The 23,978-nt window shown below is 46.9% G+C and overlaps 1 protein-coding gene across 1 annotated transcript in view; it reads left to right on the top strand.

Moving 5' to 3' along the window:
• The first annotated feature begins 824 nt into the window (after nt 1-824).
• myo6a (myosin VIa) overlaps nt 825-23,978 on the top strand; it is a 265,925-nt gene continuing 242,771 nt past the window's right edge. The window contains exon 1 of the mRNA XM_070889988.1: nt 825-867. The gene's annotated coding sequence lies outside the window, so the exon portion shown is untranslated. The remainder of the gene's footprint in view (nt 868-23,978) is intronic.

A 23,978-nucleotide genomic window follows, 5' to 3' on the forward strand; every position in this document is an offset into this window, starting at 1 on the left:
AAAGAGATTTTTTCTGAATTCCCTAGGTTAGTTTGACGTTAACTCTCCTGAGTCCCGTCCTGAAGGTAAAAGTGGCCTCAGCTGTTACCAGGGATGTCACACTTGTGATGTTTCATTAGCTTTCCGATCGCACCACTATGGTGGAGTGCAGTTGTCAGTTCTGAAGTGCTTGGTGTGCTTCCTCCTCCCTCAGCCTGAAAATCTGCTTTTTTAAAAAAAAATGTTGCAATGGTCCCTGAATAGAAATGTCAAAGATTGCCCATTCTTTGAGGATCGGGTATCCAGAATGTTTGCTTCTTTGATCAGCATGCTTTAGAAAGGTGTGTGGTTCTTATTTCAAATTGATGTGGTCTTTATAAGAGCGTGAATATTGTCAGCAACATCTACATGGATGCAGTATTACAGGATTTTCTTGAAGTCTGATGGGGAACCACTTCACACTTTTTGCATTGGGAAGATGCAAATTAAGTAAGGTGTGGCATTTTTACTCCCCAAAAGCTTTATCGAGAAAGTAATTGTGTCAGGTGATGGCAAAGACTATGCAGAAGGGTGTGGCATGGTATGTCTAATATTTTCTGAATGACTGTCTTGGAGACGTGACTCAATTACTAAAGCAAGGGCGTGACTAAGTATTTAATTGCGCCAACAGGTTATTTTTGTGAGGCTTTATCCTCAACAGAAAATGCTGTAGGAATTAACTGAGCATATTTTTGGGAAGAATGAAACTGCATGCTGGCAATTTTAACATCTTATCTAGTTGTTGAACAAGTATTCTCGTGTGGCAGAACTCCATGTCCCAACTGCTCAGCCCTATTGTCGACCCTGTATGAGGGCATTTAATTTGAGCTGGGACGCACCGAATTGAAAGTAAGTAGTCTCTCTTAGAAGTTGTACTGAGGGCCACTTCTAAGTCTGCGTGCCTGGAGGTTTGAAATAAACTGTCCGGCCCATACACTAATACGTTAGAATCTAGTCAGATGTTCACTGTCGATTGACTTGCCAGAAACCTCCACATCCAAGGTAAGGTGTGCTTGTGTTCTTGTAGAATACAAGTTTGAGTAATTAACTTTTGGTCACACTAGTCTTTTGTTGCAACCAATGTAACAGTTGCTCTGTATTACCTGCAAGATTTAACCATTTGTACTGAATTTCATTCGAGGCATCATGTGTTTTTATTGGAATCATGTGTCCAACTACCTGCTACCACTAGTAGTGTTCTGCCAATTTTCTCTCTCTTTCCTCCTCCTCCATTCCTGCAGGTGCCAGTTATAGCGGTTACAGTGTCAGCTGTGGCTCAGTGGGTAGCACTTTCGCCTCTGAGCCAGAAGGTTGTGGGTTCAAGTCCTATTCCAGAGACATGAGTACAAAGAGATAGCCTGACCCTCCAGTGCAATGCTGAGGGAGATGCCGTCCTTCGGATGAGATGCTAAAAACAGAGGCCCCATCTACCCTATGTGTGGGTGTAAAAGATCCCATGACACTATTTCAAAGTTGAGCAGGGAAGTTCTCCCCGGTGATCTGACCAATATTTATCCCTCAAATCCACATCACAAAAACAGATTATCTGGTCATGATCACATTGCTGTTTGTGGGAGCTTGCTGTGCGCAAATTGGCTGCTGCGTTTCCCACATTACAACTGAGTGACTACACTCCAAAGGTACTTCATTGGCTGTAAAGCGCTTTGGGAGGCTCTGAGGCTGTGAAGATGCTATAGAAATATAAGCAGTTTCTTTTTATGATTTTATGGGTGCAATACTTGAGCTTTGCCCTTTTTGTTCATTTTTATGTGAGGTTGGACGATGAAAATTGTTGACTACAGAGAGAATCGCGCCTGTACTTTGTTTTGAGCAGACTGACTAGATATTGGCCTGGGGGTGAGGTTTCCTCTGATTGCAATGTGTTTGCTTCATGGAAAACATCATCTGATTACTTGTGGCACAACTGTAATAAGGCTGGATTTTCGGCTTTAATATTTTTGAGGTGATAACGGCGGCGGGGCAGTAAAGTTTGCACCTCAGTCGGTAGGTTTGGGCAGCTGGACCCTGAGTCAGGGGGCGCAGCACGAAGGGAGGCACTGTACACTTCTCTTGGACGTTAGGATGGGAAACTCCCGAGCTAAAGAGCCGGGCCCAGAGCGCTCCGAGAGACACCTGGAGGGGGGTTAAAAAAAAACCACAAAAACATTCCCAAAACATTGCCCATGCCAGCACAACATAAATCGCAAAAATAATTAAAAGAAAAAACATTCACACTTACCTGAGGACGGCATTACTTACCTCACTGCAGTCGGTATAGGTTATAAGGCCTGGGAGTCCCTGGCCAAAGACCACCTTAAGTGGAGGAAGTGCATCCGGGAGGGCGCTGAGCACCACGAGTCTCGTCGCCGAGAGCATGCAGAAATCAAGCGCAGGCAGCGGAAAGAGCGTGCGGCAAACCTGTCCCACCCACCCCTTCCCTCAACGACTATCTGTCCCACCTGTGACAGGGACTGTGGTTCTCGTATTGGACTGTACTGCCACCAGAGGACTCGTTTGTAGAGTGGAAGCAAGTCTTCCTCGATTCCGAGGGACTGCCTATGATGATGTTGAGTCGGTATAGGTTTAGACCGCCTGTTTTCTCAGATGGTCACTCCGGGGCGTGCTGCGGGGCGGTTGGGTCGGGCGGGAGTCGAAAACCACGCCGGTGTCTCAACCAGGGACGTTGTACACCGACGCAGCTCTTCTGGGCGGTGCTGCTCCATGCTGCCGCAAAACTGGACCCGAGGATCGCCGCGGGGCGCTGGAGGCTGACCGCCCGCCCAGAACACCTCGCTGCCGCCACTGCCCCCCCTCTGGGGTGAAAAACCGATCACAGAAGACCCGAAAATTCGCCCCTTAATCCTTTCTTTTAAAACGCGTGAAATGTCGATTGTCCTTGTATTGAGGTGAGGTTGGTTACCAGTTCATCTATTTGTAGGTTTTGGAGCGAAGCTTTTCCAAATATAATCCACCTGAGTAACCTCTTGTTCCAAACCTTGTGTATGTGTTCCTTGTTTAGAAGGGTGAGTTGTTTCAATTTTCAAACATTTCCACATATGGGCCGGGAATTTATGATCAGCAAAGCAAAGGCGGTCGCTGCTCACCTCTGGCCCCGAAGAAAGCTGCCCCCCGGAGAGATCTTGCGATGTTTGTGGCGATAAGTTTGCATTTTTCGATGTTCGATTGATTTCAGCGCGCTCTAGTGGGAATTCCCTCGTGCGATGCTGCTGTGACGTCAACAAGCTGACTAAGCAGCCACTCGCGTTGCAGAATTCTCACAGACAGGACACCAGGAAATGAGAAGCTGCTTTTATTTGAACTTAAAAAAATTTTACAAATAGCGAAATGAAGATTGGGACTTTCGCATATAGGATAAGGCAGAAACTGAAATATTGTGATCAAACTTTAACTCTCATCAGAATGGAGAAATTTGACACTCCACAAATATAAAAAAATTAGTTTTTCAGGGTCAGAACATTTGTTTAGCAGTCCATACACTGTTAAAACCCCAGTTACACCTATTCCAACAAGGCTTAACATTTAATGGAGTAGTTAACTGAGATATTACCGTGGAAAAGCCCATGTTTCGTCACTTTCACTAAATATACTTAAGCTGGATATAGATAGATTGTTGAATGATAAGAGAGTCTCAAGGGTTATGGGGAGCGGGCAGGGAAGTGGAGTTGAGGCCAAGATCAGATCAGCCATGATCTTATTGAATGGTGGAGCAGACTCGAGGGGCCAAATGGCCTTCTCCTATTTCTTAAGTTCACTGATTGCAGGCTATGCCCCCGCACAGTGAGAGCTATTCCCCCAGTCCTACAGCGCAGCCAGTGTCAGAGCAGTGTCTGACATGCAACCTCAGGATTTTGATTAAAAAACGGTCAGTTTCAAAGGAGAAAATAACGCTCTTAGTTCGCCGTCAGTACCCCACCGCGTGATCCAGGCTATGATGTCTCTGCTGTTCCTTGGCTATCCGAAAGCGAGGTTTTCTCATTGCTGTTCAAGTGACCTGCCCAAGACTGGCCCAGCTCAGTTGCACGTTGGTCTTGCACCCAAGATCAGGTATAGTCTGCCTGGCAATTCATTTAGGGCTATAAACGCCAGCTGAGACTGCCAATAAAATAACAGTTTCCTAATCAGTATTTGAGAACTCTTAGTACTGTGGCTGCCTTGACAGATATATCCCGAGTGTGATTGACTACTGGAATGCGCCATATGTTAAGTACTTAAAATAACCAGGAAACATTCTCTTTTATGACAGCCGAACTAATGAAAGAAAACGACTTGGATTTATATCATCATCATAGGCAGTCCCTTGAACGAGGATGACTTGCTTCCACGCCAAAAAAGGATGAGTTCACAAGTGTTTCAATGAAGGACCTAATATTCCAGGTCCCGAACTACATCCTGAAGGGTGGAAGAAGCCTGTGCGTGGATTTTTTTAATGCGTGGTGGCCATTACACACCAGCCACCACACGGGCTTGACAGAGCTCGGTCTGGTCCAGTGGCAAGCATTACGCAAGACGACTGGAGACCAGCTCTACTGCATAGACTGAGCACGCACACATATTGCAGTGTGAGCTGGCCCGTGCTGCCCCTGGGCCCTCGCCTCTTCTGGGCCCCAGATTCACGCCTCTCCTGGGCCCAGGTCACTTCCCTCTACGGACTTTTGCTGCTCCTTCGCCCCTGCTGCTGTGTCTGCCCGCACTGCAATCAGCGACCTGGCTTCGTAGCCGTCGCCCTCCTGCAGCAGCACGCGCTGCTCCCTGCAGTGATATACCGCCGTATGTTGCTCCCCCCAATGGCCCCGGCCTGCTGATGGTCTTGCAAGCTGCGACCGTGCCGATTTTCAGGCCGGGCTGCTGCACGCTGCTCCCTCCTATGGCCCCGGCCACCAATGCAGTCTCTAAATGGCGGGGCCAAAAAGGATGAGTTCACAGATGTTTCAATGAAAGACCCGATATTCCAGTCCTGAACTCCAATTGAAGGGGTGGAAGATGCCTGTGCGTAGATTTTTTTAACATGTGGTGACCATTGCACATCAGCCACCACATGGACTTGACAGAGCTAGGCCTTTATCCAGTGGTAAGGGTTAACCAGGACGACTGGAGACCTGCTCTGCTGCACGGACCTAGTGCACACACACATCGCAGTGTGGGCTGGCTCGTGCTGCCCCTGGGCCCTCGGCTTTTCTGAGCCCTGTACCCTCATGTGTCGCATCTCTGCCACGATCTCTCGCCGCTTCTCCGCCACAAAACCTTCGCCACAATCTCTCACCGCACCTCCGTACCAAACATTCGCCATATCTCAGCCACGATCTCTCACTGCTCCTCCTCCAGACGTCTCGAAGCGCTTTACTGCCAATGAAGTACTTTTGGAGTGTAGTCACTGTTGTAATGTAGGAAATGTGGCAGCCAATTGCGCACAAGCAAGCTCCCACAAACAGCAATGTGATAATGACCAGATAACCTGTCCCCGTCATGTTGATTGAGGGGCAAACACTGGCCAGGAGACCAGAGATGATAACCCCCGCTCCTCCTCAAAGCATTGTCATGGGATCCTCCACACGGGGCTTCGGTCCAACGTCTCGTCCCAAAGACAGCACCTCCGACATTGCAGCACTCCCTCAGCACTGCAGTGGCGTGTCAGCCTAGATTTTTGTGCTCAAGTACCCTGGAGTGATTATTAAAATTTTTCAATTTTTCTCTTTCATCTTTTGAAGATTTGGAAATTATATATTCTTTTGCGAGTCACGAAGCAATGTGCAGAAATAATGCCCCACATAGTCCTTCCATGTTGGCTTTTATTGTGTTGTCTATGCTCACTATCGCTTTTGAGATTACACCCAAGGAGAAGAATGCAGATTTCAGAGTCCAGACACTGAAGACCAGGGCTGAGGAGTGAGTTGCGATCAGCCTTCAGATTCATGACTGGTGCATGCAATCCTGCCAACACTCGACATGGCACCAGCGATTCAACATCACTCTCTATTTGACCATCAGGGAATTGGTCAACCTTTCTAGCTCTGTGCCCCTAAAAACCACCATGGACCAGATGCGTATGAAGTATGAGACTTTCAGGGTGGGTTGAATGCAAACCTATTGCTAAGTTATCAGAAAAACAAAGTAACATTGTCAGCCAAGGCTCAGTGAGTAACACTCGTGCCTCCGAGTCAGAAGGCAGTGGATTTAAGTCTTTAGCTAAATATTGCGAACGCTGGAAATCTGAAATAAAATCGGAAAATGCCAGAAGTGTTCAGGTCAGACAGCAACTTTGGAGAGAGAAACAGAGTTAACGTTTCAGGTCAATGACCTTCCACTAGAAATGAAAAAAGTTAAGGATGTAACCGATTTTAAGCAAGTGCAGGGAAAGGATGGAGGGAGGAAAGAACAAAAGGGAAGGTCTGTGATTGGGAGGGAGGCAGGAGAGATTCAGTGACAGGGATGATGGTGCAAGGCTGAAAGGGGATGGTAATGGGGTCAGTAAAGGAACAAAAGATGGGTCTAGAGGAGCTGAAAATGGCAAAAGCAGAATACTTCCCAGCAACTGCTGTCTGGAAAAAATGGCTGCAGTGGTTATGGTCTGAAAGTGTCGAACTCAATGTTGAGTCCAGAAGGCTGTAAAGTGCCTAATTGAAAGATGAGGTGCTGTTCCTCAAGCTTACGTTGAGCTTCATTGGAACAGTGTAGGAGAGCGGAGAGGTCAGCGACCTGATCGTCTAGTCACTTGTCATTTTCATTCTCCGCCTCATTCCCACTTTGAATGCTTGAGGAATAGCATTAAAGAAAGAAAGACTTGCATTTATATAGCGCCTTTCAGAGCTTGACAGGGTAGATACAGGGGGGATGTTTCCCCTGGTTGGGAAGTCTAGAACCAGAGGTCACAGTCTCAGAATAAGGTGTGAGCCATTTAGGGCTGAGATGAGGAGAAACTTATTCACTCTGGGTTGTGAATCTTTGGAATTCTCTACCCCAGAGGGCTGTGGAGGCTGGGTCATTGAGTATACTCAAGACAGAGATCGATAGGTTTTTAGATATTAAGGGAATCCAGGGATATGGGGATAGTGCAGGAAAGTGGAGTTGAGGTCGATAATCAGACATAACCTCATTGAATGCCGGAACAGGGTCTGAATGGCCTACTCCTGCTCCTAATTATGTTTTATGTTCTTTCATGACCACTGGATGTCTCGAAGTGGTTTACAGCCAATGAAGTACTTTTGGAGTGTAGTCACTTCGAACAGAAATGACACTTTGAAAGTACTTCATTGGTTATAAAACACTTTGGGTCGTCCTGAGGCTGTGAAAGGCGCTACATAACTGCAAGTTTTCTCTCACATTGGCCTCGATGGATGTGTAGAGATTGAAAACAGTGTGTACAAATACAAGGCCTGAAGAACAGAAAAGAATCATTGTGCATGCATGGTGCTGCTGTGTTTTTTTAAAACAAGGGATCGATGCATTCAAATCCTGGAAAAATAGAACCTGTAGACATGGGACAGCTGCAATGTATGAAGCCATCAGTTTGTTTTAGCCAGAGCAATGCTGAACAATGTAGACACTGCAAGGAATGTTGCTTGAGAAGAGGTTTTCTTTTTCCTGAAAGACCACATTAGTTATTGGTTTGGCGTCCATTTAGTGCAAGTTATCTTGCACTCTGAATGCCGGCTATCAGTGTGCACATTGGTTTTGATAGCAGTATCCTTTCCTGGTTTGAGTCACCTTCTTACTACTATACCAACCCCAGTGAAACCGACTCTAGCGGCAGGGCTGCTGGGATGTAAATGACTGCATCTCCGTAAATTATTTAAGGAATGGTGCTGTTTAATTTATTTCTTGTTTCAGCTGAGAATCTTCTAAATTTATCTTCTCTCTCCTGTTAAATGTACAGCGAGTTAAGGATGACAAATTCATAAGAATGTTAATGTGCAGGTTGTAGAGCTCACTGTTTCCATGACCTCATTTTGCAATTACTGACTTGATTTCAATTAGTACAATGTTTCATGAAGGAGAATTCATTACAAAGCGCATTCCTTGAAACAAATATGTCATGTTTTATGTTCAGGAGTCTGCTGTAATCCTGTGTTTGTGTGTGTGTGTCTCTCTCTCTCTCTCTCTCCCTCCAGGGGGTCTTAATAAAAGGAAATTGTTTTCTCCTCTCTCCACCGCCCCGCTCTCCCCCGCCCCCCCCCAAGCTTTCCGGGAAGTGGACAAATGATAATGTTCACACAGATTGTACTGTATTCATGTATCCTCTCAATGTGTGGGCTTCCACATTTCCTGAGCACTAAACAAATGCTTGCTTTGCATGGTGTCTATAGTTCAGGCTCCATGTGTCACCAGTCTAAATCCAGTGAACTTGAGTTAATAAGTGACTTGCTTGTTTCTGCTGTATGACTTAAGTGGCTTCCAAAGCCGAAAAGGACCAACTGAAATTAGACAGTATGGCTTGTGAGGCAGAGTATTTACATCGATTTAGAAAATTGGTGTGATTAACTCAATTTATAATTGTTGCTAAAGTAATAGGGATTCAAGCATTCAGTCGCCCATTTTAAATCTTATCGTAAATATCTCTGATTAAAGTCGCAGCTCTTTAGCCTCAAACAGAATGAATTTGGCTGCTGGGGTGTTTCTGACCAGTGACTGTGATGGCACAGATCTGGAAAGGTCAGAAGTCCAGTCCTTAATCCTCAAACCATGTTGTGTCCACTGATCATGTCCAGGGTCGTGGTAGAATCCTAGAGGTTTACAGCACGGACCGAGGCCATTTTGGCCCATTGTGTCCATGCCGGCCAGAGGTCTTACAATTTGCCTCTGTGCCCCTGGGTTAGTGAGAATCTGCCAGGATTCTTGCATTTGGCAACGAGATTGTCTGCAATCACTAGCAAGGCTTAAGCAAGAAAAATGGCGACATCGGTGATGTATTGGAGGGTGACTGTATAGCAAGAGTCAACACCTACGGGGCAGAGGGGGAAAATTGGATGTTATTTAGAATTGTGTGTGTGTGTATATATATTATATGTGTGTACGTACAATGTAAAAATGTTTCCAAGGTAATGTACACAACACATTGCATATGTGCAGTGTTGTACAGGGCCTGTCACAGATGTGCAGTAATATATTTGTATCTAGAATCATGGACTTTCCATAAAAGTGTACATGTTATGCAGGTATTAATTGCAGTTAAGGACTATAGAAATAAATTATCAATGTAAAGTTTGTAGAAAAAAAATCCAAGCTTGTGAACAAAAATTAATTGAAGTTAGTTCTGTAACTTAAGGGGGCAGTGGTTTCTCAAAGGCCTCGGTCAGTATTGCTTACATCTTGAGTTTAATGGTCAAACACTACTCCCCAATCCACCTCCCTCCCACACTAAGAATGGAGATTACTCAGGATGAAAGACCCAAGTTGTTTTTGTTGCTTCGCCTTGTGACATAGTTTAAAATGGATTAAAGTCCCGGCGGGTGGATACAAAGGGAGATCCTACAACTTGAGCTGCAACTTTCTGTTTGGGAGGACAATGCTTCGCTGTTTGCACTTCTGGGATTTTCCTGAATTTCACCTAATAACACGTAATTTTGGGGTGGTTTTCCTGCGGCGACCTCTTCCATTCCAGTTGGCTCATCTCACTGGATAATCTTGCCAAACAAGTTTGGAATTAATTTTTAAACGTAAAAAGTGAGATGTGCTGCAAAAAAAAGGTTTTGTTATTCAGAAATGATGCAAGTGAAATTGTCCATCTGAATTGTCCATGGTACAGTGGATACACAGATCCACTCGAGTCACTCGGAACTAACCGTCCAAGCCCACTAAACCTTCCTGTGCATTGATGCAGGATGCTGGCTAATAAAAGAAAGTCTTGGATTTATATAGCGCCACCAGATGTCTCAAAGCGCTTTACAACCAATGAAGTACTTTTGGAGTATAGTCACTGTTGTAATGTATTGTCCAGGAATGTAAAAAAAAATAACCGCAGCAGCAAAATCATCAACGCGGAGGGGTGGCGGGGGGTGGGGGGGGGAGTTGGGAGGCGGGGCGGAGCGGGGGTTGTGAAGCGGTGTGGACAAGGCTAAGGGAAGGCGCAGCACGGGCCAATTGTGAGGTCGTGAGACTCACTGCGTACTATGAATGCCGCATAGAGAGAGAGGTCCCGTGGGAAGGAGGAAGGAAGGAGGACAGTAGGAGTATGTTTGAGTTTGTGTGTATGTATTGGCACATGTGGTGGAGCCTGGTCTCCAGTCGTCTTGGATCCCCTTGCCACTGGACCAAGACCTTGCTCCGTCAAGCCCGTGTGGTGGCTGGTGTGCAACGGTCACCTCACGTTAAAAGAATTCACGCACAGGCATCATAATCATCGGCAGTCCCTCGGGGTCGAGGATGATTTGCTTCCACACTAAAAAGGAGTACTCGGGTGAGTACCTGCGTTTAAAGTGAGTTCATCAGTCACCTGAGTACTCCTTTTTAGTGTGGAAGCAAATCATCCTCGCCCCCGAGGGACTTGCCAATGATAATGAAGATGAATGTGGGAAATGTGGCAACCAACTTGCGCTCAAGCAAGCTCCCACAAACAGCAGTGTGATGATTTGACCAGATAATCTTTTTTTTAATCATGTTGATTGAGAGATAAATATTGGCCAGAACACCGGGGATAAACTCCCCTGCTCTTCTTCGGAATAGTGCCGTGGAATCTTTTACGTCCACGTGAGAGAGCAGACCTCGGTTTAATGTCTCATCACCTCCGACAGTGCAGCACTTCCTCAGCACCGCACTGGAGTGTCAGCCTGGGTTTATGTGCTCAAGTTCCTGCAGTGGGACTTGAACCCACAACCTTCGGACTGAGAGGCGAGAGTGCTGCCCACTGAGCCACCGCTGACACTGAACAGAAAGGGATGGTAAACTGGAGCAGTTGGTACCTTTCTAGCTTTTAATGAACTGTTTTGACAGTGAATTCTGCTTCAGTCTTTAGAGACGCTGCAGCTTTTGAGTTCATGGTCTTGTAAAGAGGTTAAAATAATTATAAAGTAATTATGTTGTAAAAGCTGTAAAGATTGACCACTGTGGCACAAGACAAGTGCATCAGTGTGAAGCATTGGTTGCTTTGAGCCAGCTCGGCACAATCCATTCTCCAGCGAAATATTTTGGGAGTGGTTGGGTAAGCTGCTGACCTTTAACCCTGCTGTATGTAACTTCGTAATTGGACATTGAAGCCAGTAATTCTCTTTGGAATATTTGATTGGTGGTGTGCTTGTTAGCTCTCTTACAGATGAATTTGCTAATTATCAGCGTGAATATTTAACCTTCTCGGAATTTAGTTTCTATACCTTATGAGTAGAGTCGAGTTTTGATTGTGTAAATTGCCTTTGCGAGCAAATGGTGATGAGCACATAAAGACTTGTTTCCTGAAGTATGGTTTTAATCCTCTTCAGACTTCAATGGCATGTTCATAGAGAAGAATTAATAAATGTACAACTAATACTGGGTTTTGTTACAATGTTTTAAAGACGAGCATCCCCGATTTCCTTCACTCCACCATTGGCGGCTGTGCCTTCAGCTGCTTTGGGCCCTTCGCTCTGGAATGCCCTCCCTAAATCTCTCCACCTCTCTACCTCTCTCACCTCCTCCAAGACGCTCCTTAAAACAGACCTCTTTGAGCAAGCACCTGCCCTAATATCTCCTTATGTGTCAAATGTTGTTTGGTAACGCTCCTGTGAAGCGCCGTGGGATGCTTTACTAGGTCAAAGGCGCTATATAAATGCACGTTGTTACAGGCCAGTGATTCTGTTTCAGGAATACTCATTCAGCTCCAGGTGCAATGGCACCCAGTGAGATTTAAGTGCACAGTATTCACTCCAAGCCAACATCCCCAGTATTGAAGCACTGACCACACTCGATCAGCTCCGCTAGGCAGGCCACATTGTCTGCATGCCAGACATGAGACTCCCAAAGCAAGCGCTCTACTCTGAACTCCTTAATGGCAAACGAGCCAAATGTGGGCAGCGGAAACGTTACAAGGACACCCTCAAAGCCTCCCTGATAAAGTGCAACATCCCCACCGACACCTGGGAGTCCCTGGCCAAAGACCACCCTAAAAGGAGGAAGTGCATCCGGGAGAGCGCTGAGCACCTCCAGTCTCATCGCCGAGAGCATGCAGAAATCAAGCGCAGGCAGCGGAAAGAGCGTGCGGCAAACCTGTCCCACCCACCCTTTCCCTCAACTGTCTGTCCCACCTGTGACAGGGACTGTGGCTCTCGTATTGGACTGTTCAGCCACCTGAAGAATTATGTGGACGCAAGTCTTCCTCGATACCGAGGGACTGCCTATGATTGATTGATTCACTCCAAGTTAATAGTGTGATCCTGAGTGTTTGCTGCACACGTGTCCTGTAATTTGTGTAAACAATTGCTGGAGTTTTTAGAGAAACCAAATGAGAAGGATGTTAATGTAAAACCTGTATCCCACCCACAAACCACGTTAACCTTTGCTCAAGGGAAGTGCTCCATTATTAAGAATTCAGGAATTGCTGTCAATCCGTGTGTCTTATTTTTCTTGTACCTGCTGCCCTGCCCTCAAATGTCATTATTTTGCAGTGCACAGTTTTATGCAAATCATATCTTGACTTTGCCTGATGAGTCGTAGTGTTTTGTGTAAGGTCATTGAATGTATTTGATTTTATGGATTTCTTTCCATCTGCATCAGGGTGTTCAAACTGTGACCTGTGGGCCATGTGCAGCCTTCGAGGCCCAGGCAGTTGGCCCTCACATTTGGGTTACCAACGCTCCATGAATTAAAGTCTAACCTCCCACAACCAAGGGAAAAAAGGCAATAAAAAATGTGTTTTCAACACATTTTCTTCCAACATTTTTGTTTACGAGTTCAAGAAATATTGTATGGGGTGGGGTGGGAGAAGGCTGTTGGACTAACGGTCACGAATCAACCAATCGGGTAATGTCTGCTTTCCACTTGGCTGGGAAAATGGTGCACCAGGAGTATGGGCATGTTGGCTGACCAATGGCAGCAGTGTGGAGGCAGGAGGTCATGTGACGACACATCCAGGCATATGTCCAACCAGAGTTGGTGACCTTGCCCTGAAGCCCAGGCAGCCCTGAATTTGTCTCTGCTGCCTTGTCCTGTGTGAACTTTGTGGGCCTTAAATTTTGGAAAGGAGGGCAGGGCAGTGATTGTCAAGCCCAATCCAATCCTCAGTTGAAGCCCAACAAGTTTTCTTTCCAGCAGGACTATTCTGGTTTGAGATCAGGATTGGGAGCTCTTACTGATTTCCATCCTATCACTCTGGCTGCGATCAGCAACCTCAGCCCAGACTCCTAAGGCTGGCTCATTGAGCTGAGCTGCTGTGGTTTATGACCCACACTCTATTTACAATTAATGCCTTGTAACTTCTCACCAGCCATCTGTTATCCAGTATTTCCTGATCTCTCAACCTTTTGGATTCACAATTTCAATGGGATAACTTGCAGAAAGATTCTTTGCCTGTGACTGAGGTTAACCCTGGAGAATGATAGCAGTACTACTACTTTCATATGATGGGAAAAGCTTATAATGGGATGTCTAGTTCGGCTCTCCATGTGACGGCCTCCTGAGATGCCGAGTGGAGAAATGAGATCCCTCCCGTGGCAGGTTGATGGGATGTGTTCCAGGGTCTGCGACCCACAGGTCTCTGGACAGGTTGATGGGCAGGTTCCAGGGTCTGGGACCCACGGATCTGAGTGGGCCGGTCGATGTGACGTGTTCTAGCGTCTGGGACCCACAGGTCTTAGTGGGCAGGTTCCAGGGTCTAGGACCCACAGGTCTCAGTGGGCAGGTTGATGGACAGGTTCCAGGGTCTGGGACCCACGGGTTTGAGTGGGCCGGTCGATGTGACGTGTTCTAGCGTCTGGGACCCACAGGTCTTAGTGGGCAGGTTCCAGGGTCTGGGACCCACAGGTCTCAGTGGGCAGGTTGATGGGCAGGTTCCAGGGTCTGGGACTCTGGGCCACAGTCGCACTTCAGGCCATCCCTCACCTTCCCCGTGTGGAGCAGGTGGTCACGGCATCCGTACCCCGTGCGGATTGGCCCGAGCACTCGCTGCCCCCGGTCTCCGAGGGAGAGCGAGGCCGGGACCTCTGCTGGTGAGGCAGTGACGAGGTGTCTGTTCTTTGTTGCCGGCGTCCCACGATTCCATCCCTCTGGACAGTGGGCCGATACCGGCTGCGTAAATATTGGCTGCTTTTTCCCAGAACGGCCGGTGCGGATGTAACTGCTTTCGTGGTGGGTTTTCCAAGTCTTGGTGAATGGGAAGGTCGGTGTTGCTCATGATGTTTTTTCCATCTCGCAGAGCCCGTTGCCTTCGTGGCGAATGACAGGCGGGACAATGCTGGGAGCTGCTCAGTTGGAGTGGACTTAACCGCCCTCATGGCAGCGTTTAGCTTTACGTCCACGCTGTTTGTGTGGTGATGCAGGACCATGAGGCAGAGCTATGTTCTGCAGTGAGTAGACTTGTGCCCCTGTTGTGGTGCTCCCCCATGACTCAAGTTTCCGGACCAGGTTCTCCCTGGTTTCTACTATTTGGCTGGTGTTGGTGAGATAAGGCCAATAGATGAGATGATTATTGAAAGCTTCAACAGCAGACCTTCATACCAGACAGTGGTGTGTCGATGACCAGCCTAAGAAGGCAGCTCCAGTCGTCCCTTGCTTCTGTAACCCTGTCTGAATGTCAACAGCATTACCTGCCCTCCTGTATGGCTCAGAGACATTTACTATGTACAGTAGACACCAAGTCACTGGAGAAATACCACCAACAATGTCTCCGCAAGATCCTACAAATCCCTTGGGAGGACAGATGCACCAACGTTTGCGTCCTTGACCAGGCCAACACCCCCAGCATTGAAGCACTGACCACATTTGATCAGCTCTGCTGGGCAGGCCACATAGTTCGCATGCCAGACACGAGACTCCCAAAGCAAGTGCTCTACTCGGAACTCCTTCACGGCAAACAAGCCAAAGGAGGGCAGAGGAAACGTTACAAGGACACCCTCAAAGCCTCCCTGATAAAGTTCCACATCTCCACTGACACTTGGGAGTCCCTGGCCAAAGACCGCCCTAAGTGGAGGAAGTGCATCCAGGAGGGCGCTGAGCACCTCGAGTCTCATCGCCGAGAGCATGCAGAAATCGAGCACAGGCAGCGGAAAGAGCGTGCAGCAAACCTGTCCCACCCACCCTTTCCCTCAACGACTATCTGTCCCACCTGTGACGGGGACTGTGGCTCTCGTATTGGATTGTTCAGCCACCTGACAACTCATTTTTAGAGTGGAAGCAACTCTTCCTCGATTCCGAGGGACTGCCTATGGTGATGATGATGATGTTTCCTCTAATATTCGGCCCTATGCTGCTGACCTTTTGCTGGGTTATTGTTCTGTAGGTGCTGGCCTCCCTCTGGTACTTCATCCAACTGACCGTCACGTGTGAACCTGAGAATTGGCAGGCTATTTAACAATGGAGGGCGTTACAGCCAATCTGATTTTGTCGTTAGCTGTGAGATGTGTACCTCCAGCAGGTGATCTTGGATAGCTGCGGGGTGTGGCAATGATGTTGGTTCAGCTCCCTGTCCCACAGGTGATGCCCACCTGCTGCTGAAATTGGCTAACTGGGTACACTGAGCTTGAACCTGCCCGCCTCCCCCTCCCACCCACCTCCCTCCCCCCCCCCCCCTCCCCTGTCGTGAGGCTGTACGGTTTGGCCACTCGCTCGATAAACTGCCTGAGGCATTTGGGGATCAGCCAATTGTTTACTTGTGAACTTCTGAGGCCTAGTTTTAGTTGCTGAACCCACAGCTCCTGCACAGAATTTTATATTTTGTAAGTGGCGAAAGAACCAGAGGGGAGATTAATAGAAAAAGACATTTACACAGCAAGTTATTGTGATCTGGAATGCACTGCCCGAAATTCAACAATAACTTTCAAAAGAGGAATTCAATATATGCTGTACTTGCAAAGGAAAACTTTTCAGGGATATGGGGAAAGAATAGGATAGTGGAACTAATTTTTAAAAATTTGTTCCTGGGATGTGGGTGTCACTGCCAAGGCCAGCATTTATTGCCCATCCCTAATTGCCCTTGAGAAGGTGGTGATGAGCCGCCGCCTTGAACCGCTGCAGTCCGTGTGGTGAAGGTACTCCCACAGTGCTGTTGGGGAGGGCGTCCCAGGATTTTGATCCAGCGACGATGAAGGAACGGCGATATATTTCCAAATCAGGATGGTGTGCATAATCATCATAGGCGGTCCCTCGAAACGAGGATAACTTGCTTCCACGCCAAAAAAGGGATGAGTTCACAGGTGTTTCAATGAAGGACCTAATATTCTAGGTCTTGAACTACATCCTGAAGGGTAGGAGATGCCTGTGCGTGGATTTTTTTTTAATGTGTGGTGGCCGTTGCACACCAGTCACCACACGGGCTTGACAGAGCTAGGTCTTGGTCCAGTGACAAGGATTAACCAAGACGTCTGGAGACCCGCTCTGCTGCACGGACCTAGTGCGCGCACATATTGCAGTGTGGGCTGGCCCGTGTTGCCCCTGGCCCCGAACACTCGCCTCCCCTGGGCCCCGATCACATCCCACCACGGTCTCTTGCCACTCCTGCTGTATGTGCCCACGCTCCACGCTCCAATCACCGAAATGGACCTTGATGACATCCCACTTCGCTGCCGTCGCCCTCCTGCACCAGCTCACGCTGCTCCTGAAGTGGCCTCCACACCGCTCCTGGGCTGCCCACCTCTGCTCCTTTTATGGCCCCTTTTATGGATGGTGTGCAACTTGGAATTGGATAGCTCTTTCAAAAAGCCAACACTGACACGATCGGCTGAATGGCTTCCTTCTGTGCTGTATCATTCTATAAGTACTTTTTAAAATTATATACTGGTTTGAAAGAATGTCCCGACCAGGCTTGCAGAGGGAATGGATTTAAACGCATTCAAACATGGAGCACAACCTCCAGACTCTTAATTTAGTTAACTTGTACTAGATTGCTTTCTAAATATTTTTGCACAGTAGCTTGCTCTAGGGTAACTTTACAGCCCTGCAGTTCATCAGCTCCGTTGGGCGGGCCACATCGCCTGCATGCCAGACACGAGACTCCCAAAGCAAGCGCTCTACTCGGAACTCCTACACGGCAAACAAGCCCCAGGTGGGCAGAGGAAATGTTACAAGGACACCCTCAAAGCCTCCCTGATAAAATGCAACATCCCCACCAGCACCTGGGAATCCCTGGCCCAAGACCGCCCAAAGTGGAGGGAGAGCATCCGGGAGGGCGTTGAGCACCTCGAGTCTCATCGCCGAGAGCATGCAGAAATCAAGCGCAGGCAGTGGAAAGAGCGTGCGGCAAACCAGACTCCCCGCCCACCCTTTCCTCCAACCACTGTCTGTCCTACCTGTGACAGAGGCTGTAATTCCCATATTGGACTGTACAGTCACCTGAGAACTCACTTTTAGAGTGGAAGCAAGTCTTCCTCGATTTCGAGGGACTGCTGCCTATGATTTCATATTTCATGCTAATTGAACAGTTATTTTTGAGACTAAACAGTGGCGTTTGGTTATGGAGATCAGTTTGAGTAGGTCCCCATTTGATCACTACAATTGACTGACCACTCTATTTGCTGCATCTGAGCTTCAGACAGATCTTTGAGGCAGGATAATTGCAACTTTAGTTACTCAGTTACAAAGATAATTCTTGAAAACTACAACGTATAATTTTGGTCTATTTTAATTTAAGTGTCGCTTGGTGATTCTGGGTTTATTTTGCATTCTCTGTGTTTGTGCAGAGAGGCTGGAGCAGTTGTAGACAGATGCGAACTTCCAAATCATTTTCGTTATGCCAGAAAAAGCATCAGGCAAGTTCATGTTGGGCTTGCCGCCGTTGGCTTGCGACCCGTGTGCCAGGAACTGCCAGCTTAAGCGCCCCTTTATGGCTAACAGTGTCAGCCAGTGGCTCAGTGGGTAGCACCCTCGCCTCTGAGTCAGAAGGTTGTGGGTTCAAGTCCCACTCCAGGAACTTGAGCTCAAATCTAGGCTGACACTTCATGTGCAGTGCTGAGGGAGTGCCGCACTGTCGGAGGGGCCGTCTTTCAGATGAGACGTTAAACCGAGGCCTCGTCTGCTCTCTCAGGTGGACGTAATAGATTCCACGGCACTATTTCGAAGAGCAGCAGGGGAGTTATCCCCAGTGTCCTGGCCCAATATTTATCCCTCAATCAACATAACAAAAAAACAGATTATCTGGTCATTATCACATTGCTGTTTGTGGGAGCTTGCTGTGCGCACGTTGGCTGCCGCGTTTCCCACATTACAACACTGACTGCACTCCAAAAGTACTTAATTGGCTGTAAAGCGCTTTGAGACGTCTGGTGTTCGTGAAAGGCGCTATATAAATCCAAGTCTTTTTTCATTCTATCGTAAAAGGCGGCTGTACAGACCTCCTGCTTTCCGAAGCCCACTAAAGGCACTTTTATATTGTGCAAGACCTGTAGTAGTGTCACCAGCATGGATCTGGTACCGCCCGCTGTAAACTGAATGTCACACTGCCAGAACTCACTCAGGTTAACGATGGCGAAGGGCTTCGGGGGAACTCGTGCAATATAAGAGCGCCGAAAGTGAACTGTAAGTTGTATTAGTCATCCACTTAACAGGTGCTTGAACCTTGAGCAAGCTGGCAAACCCGAGCCTTGCTGGACCAATAGACCATGATTTGAGGTACACTATCATTAACCCGATCGTCGCCAAATCCAGTCATTATGAACAAACCCAATCATGCAAGTATGTGGGTTACAGCTTTGGCAAGGATAGTTAACCATTGCAAACAGGAGTCTGTAAAGAGAAAGGACTGCTTATGATGCTTAGGTGTGTAAACCCTTCAGCAGATCTTAAGACCCATCTGAAACGTTATAACTGGACTTTTCTCTATAGATACTCACCGACCTGTTGTGCATTTCCAATTTTTTTTTGTTTATAAATTTAAAAATTCAAGCATTTGCAGTTTTTTCCTTTTTATTTTACAGAATTCCAATGAAACTGGCTTATGTTTGGGTTGGGATCTCTGGTCCTGTGCAGTTATCATTTCTCTTGTGAATCAACAGTCGGTGTGAAACTACTCTTCAATATGAGCCATGTTTGTGACTCTTTGTTTCTGTTGTACTCGCCGCCTTGCTGGTACAATTTTGGTTGGACCTTTTCAATGTCCGAGGCTGTCCCTATTGAGATATTATCAACCTGAAGAAACTAGAGATTTAAAACTATAGATCAGGGGATTTTGAGGAGATTGTGATGTTGTGAAAAGATTTCATATTTCGAAAGGATATACTTGCTGTGGAGGCAGTTCAGAGAAGGTTCACTAGGTCGATTCCATAGATGAGGGGGTTGACGTGAGGAAAGGTTGAGTAGGTTAAACCTCTATTCGTTGGAATTCAGAAGAATGAGAGGTGATCGTATCGAAACGTATAAGATTATGAGGGGGCTTGACAAGGTGGATGCAGAGAGGATGTTTCCACTGATGGGGGAGACTAGAACTAGGGGGCATAATCTTAGAATAAGGGACCGCCCATTTAAAACTGAGATGAGAAATGTATTTTCTCGGAGGGTTGTAAATCTGTGGAATTCGCTGCCTCAGAGAGCTATGGAAGCTGGGACATTGAATAAATTTAAGACCGAAATAGACAGTTTCTTAACCGATAAGGGGTTATGGGGAGCAGGCAGGGAAGTGGACCTGAGTCAATGACTGGATCAGCCATGATCGTATTAAATGGTGGAGCAGGCTCGAGGGGCCATATGGCCTACTCCTGCTCCTATTTCTTATGTTCTTATGCTTGCTCTGTGGGAGAGATGTGAGAGTATTTCTGCTTGCCAGTCTAAAAGGGACGAGGTCCTTACCCTCTCAACTTTTCTTGGGGTGTTAACTGGATGGGCCTCATACCAGGGTTGGGTGTTCCTGGTGCTTCAGGAAGTTCTAGAGGCACATGGACACATTTCTACACCTGCGAACTTCCTGTCTGCCGGGATAGGTGCAGTCACGTGGTTTCGTGTTGGTGGAATTGTGGAGGACGATCGACCTGAAATATTAACTCTGTTTCTCTCCACAGATGCTGCCTGACCCGCTGAGATTTCCAGCATTTTTTGTTTGTATTATTGTACTTGTTGTACAGGGGGCTGGATTAGAGGTGTTGAATAAATATCATCATAGGCAGTTCCTCGAAATCGAGGAAGACTTGCTTCCACTTCAAAAGTGAGTTCTTGGGTGACTGTACAGTCTAATACGCGAATTACAATCTCTGTCACAGATGGGGCAGACAGTGGTTGAGGGAAGGGGTGGGTGGGACTGATTTGCCGCACGCTCTTTCCGCTGCCTGCGCTTGGTTTCTGCATGCGCTCGGCGACGCGACTCGAGGTGCTCAGCGCCCTCCCAGATGCTCTTCCTCCACTTAGGGCAGTCTTTGGCCAGGGACTCCCAGGTGTCGGTGGGGATGTTACACTTTATCAGGGAGACTTTGAGGGTGTCCTTGAAACGTTTCCGCTGCCCACCTTTGGCTCGTTTGCCGTGAAGGAGTTCCGAGTAGAGCACTTGCTTTGGGAGTCTTATGTCTGGCATGCGGACAATGTGGTCCGCCCAGCGGAGCTGATCAAGTGTTTCTCTCCACAGATGCTGCCTGACCCACTGAGATTTCCAGCATTTTCTGTTTGTAGTACTGTACTTGTTGTAGAGGGAGCTGGATTAGAGGTGTTGAATAAATAACGACCAAAGGGGTACACTTCCATATGGTAATGGGTTGCAGTCTGGTACCAGCAGTGTCTTTGAGTACGCGGCAGGTTTTACCCGAGTATCTTCTTGTACCCGCACATCTGTGACTGTACTCGAGTGAATTAATCCTCTGATCCAAAGCAAGCAAATTCTTGGTCGGCTAAGCAGTAAAACGTCACTCTGACTTGTACGTTTGATCTTGCGGTGCTCCCAATACTATTGAAATCTTTCCAGTTAGTCGGGTCCAATACAATTATTAAAATCAGTGTGGTGAACAGGGACTTTGTGGCATGATAATCATAGCATTTGGAACACACGCTAAGTTTTCAATCGTATCTCTGCTGTTGGGCAGGTCTGGCGTGGGCACTAATATTCTTTATAGATTCGCGTGCACCTCTGGGGACCTGGAAGAGACTATTGCAGGGTGAATTGAAAGCAGTCGGGCATGAAGTTTGTTTGAAATATGTCGACGTTTGAGTAGAAAACGTGTTGAGGGATTTTGAACGGCTCTCCAGCTGATTAGCAGCTGATCTGAGAGCTTCAGCCTCAATCCATAGTAGGTCTGGACCTGCAGTTGTAAAGGTGCATCAATCCCATTGTGCAAGCCAGGAGTACTCGGTGTTTGTGGTAGCAAGGTGCTGTCTGAGCCTCTCCAAAACTGAAGCTGTGGGAAGAGATTGCCCCCCATTGTTGATTCAAGGGTCTGTTCATTGTGTGGTCGGGCTCCTGCTGGAGGTGCAGGTAAAGCTGCTGGCACAAAATGTACCTGCATTACCCAGTGGCTTTACAGTCCACACAGTCATTCAGCAGCCCCACTTGGGGTACTGCTTTCTGAGGGACTTCTTAGGAATTACTGCGCTGAAGGATTTCCATTTGCAGAAATAGCTTCCTTGAATGCAGAACAAATCACTTATTCTTTTATGACTCTGCCAAGATCTTCTTGTTAAGAAGTAGGTCTCAACTCTGTATTCTTTTAAAACTTTGTGCTTCATAATATGGTAGAATGATCTCTTCCCATACACCGATGTATATGTGTACATGTTATTTATTACTTGTGCCCTTCTGATGCTTTAATAAGAGTCTATTCAGTTTCTGAACATCTTCATAAAATGTGCGTCACATCCCTCATAGCACCTTACTCCTTGGGAAAGTTTTATGATGAGATTGCACAATCTGCTACTAAGTTGTGCCTGTTTGTTCTAACATTTTTCAAGTACCCTATATAGCTCATATACTTCATGCTGTCAGCTGTGGCTCTGTGGGTATCACACTCGCCTCTGAGTCAGAAGGTTGTGGGTTCTTGAGCGCAAAATATCTAGGTTGACATTCCAGTGCAGTGCCGTCTTTTGGATGAGACGTTAAACCGAAGCCTCGTCTGCTCTCTCGGGTGGACGTAAAAGATCCCATGGCACTATTTTGAAGAAGAGCAGGGGCGTTCTCCCCGGTGTCCGGGCCAATATTTATCCCTCAATCAACATATCAAAAAACTGATTATCTGGGTCATTATCACATTGCTGTTTGTGGGAGCTTGCTGTGCGTAAATTGGCTGCCACGTTTCCTACATTACAAGTGACTACACTTCAAAAGTACTTAACTGGCTGTAAAGCACTTTGAGACGTCCGGTTGTCATGAATGGCGCTACATAAATCCAAGTCTTTTATTTTAATGTGTTCCAAATGCTCTGATTATCATGCCACAAAGTCCCTATTCACCACACTGATTTGAATAATTGTATTGTGCTGGGGGAGGAGGTGTGGAATGGGCTGTGGAACGACATTTGAGATGAGTATTTTAAAATGTTTTCATGGTGCTGTCTTTAGGGTAGTAGGTTCTTCATTTTTCATCAGCCACTCACTAACACAAGGTAATCTTGTGCTGGGCACAGTGAGAGACTGGGCCTATCGGGTGGGTTTCTGCATTGTCTGACTGTGGGATTGGTTGTGGAATCAGTGAGTGCAGACATGTTGTGATGTCCAGTAACCTCCCTCTGCACAGCTGCAGTAGAACATTTCCGTTGCTGTAGAACACTTGGTTTCTGCTTCGCCATTCATCGCATCGGAAGATTGCCAACTTCAGATTCCTCATTTAGCGCTGTACTTGGGCTTTTTGTTTCTCTTCCTCGGTTAGCACGCTGCACTTCATCATTTCCTGGCTTCTGCTTGTGTACAGTTTTGGTCTCCTAATCTGAGGAAGGACATTCTTGCTATTGAGGGAGTGCAGCGAAGGTTCACCAGACTGATTCCTGGAATGGCAGGACTGACATATGAAGAAAGACTGGATCGACTGGGCTTATATTCACTGGAGTTTAGAAGAATGAGCGGGGATCTCATAGAAACATATAAAATTCTGAAGGGATTGGACAGGTTAGATGCAGGAAGAATGTTCCCGATGATGGGGAAGTCCAGAACCAGGGGTCACAGTCTAAGGATAAGGAGTAAGCCATTTAGGACCGAGATGAGGAGAAACTTCTTCACTCAGAATTGTGAACCTGTGGAATTCTGTACCGCAGAAGGTTGTTGAGGCCAGTTCGTTAGATATATTCAAAAGGGAGTTCGATGTGGAACTCACGGCTAAAGGGATCATGGGGTATGGAGAGAAAGCAGGAATGGGGTACTGAAGTTGCATGATCAGCCATGATCATATTGAATGGTGGTGCAGGCTCGAAGGGCCGAATGGCCTACTCCTGCACCTATTTTCTATGTTTCAGAAGTCTAACTTTAGGATGAAATTGGCAAAAGATTAATTATCACCCTTATACAGAAGACACATGCGTTTCTCAGTTCTGTTTAGACACTTCCACTGAATTTGCGGCATCTGTGACCTGCTGACCTTGACTTACAGCGTAAATATCCTACTTGCATCGTTCTCATTGGTTTCCCACATTACAACAGTGACTACACTCCAAAAGTACTTCATTGGCTGCAAAGCGCTTTGAGACGTCCGCTGTTCGTGAAAGGCGCTATATAAATCCAAGTCTTTCTTTAGATCCGTGGTAACCATATTAGTGAGCGTAACAAGTTAAGTGAATGATTTGAAGAGCGAGTGATCAGCCCATTCTCTTCACTGTAGTCTGTGCTGGCTGTTTGGTAGAGCTATCCAACTAATCCCACTCCCCCACTCTTTCCCCACAGCTCTGTAATTTTGTTTTCCCTTAAAGTATTTATCTAATTTCCTTTTGAATGTT

Source organism: Pristiophorus japonicus, chromosome 9, assembly GCF_044704955.1.
Source record: "Pristiophorus japonicus isolate sPriJap1 chromosome 9, sPriJap1.hap1, whole genome shotgun sequence".
In the NCBI taxonomy this organism is placed as follows: Eukaryota; Metazoa; Chordata; class Chondrichthyes; family Pristiophoridae; genus Pristiophorus; species Pristiophorus japonicus.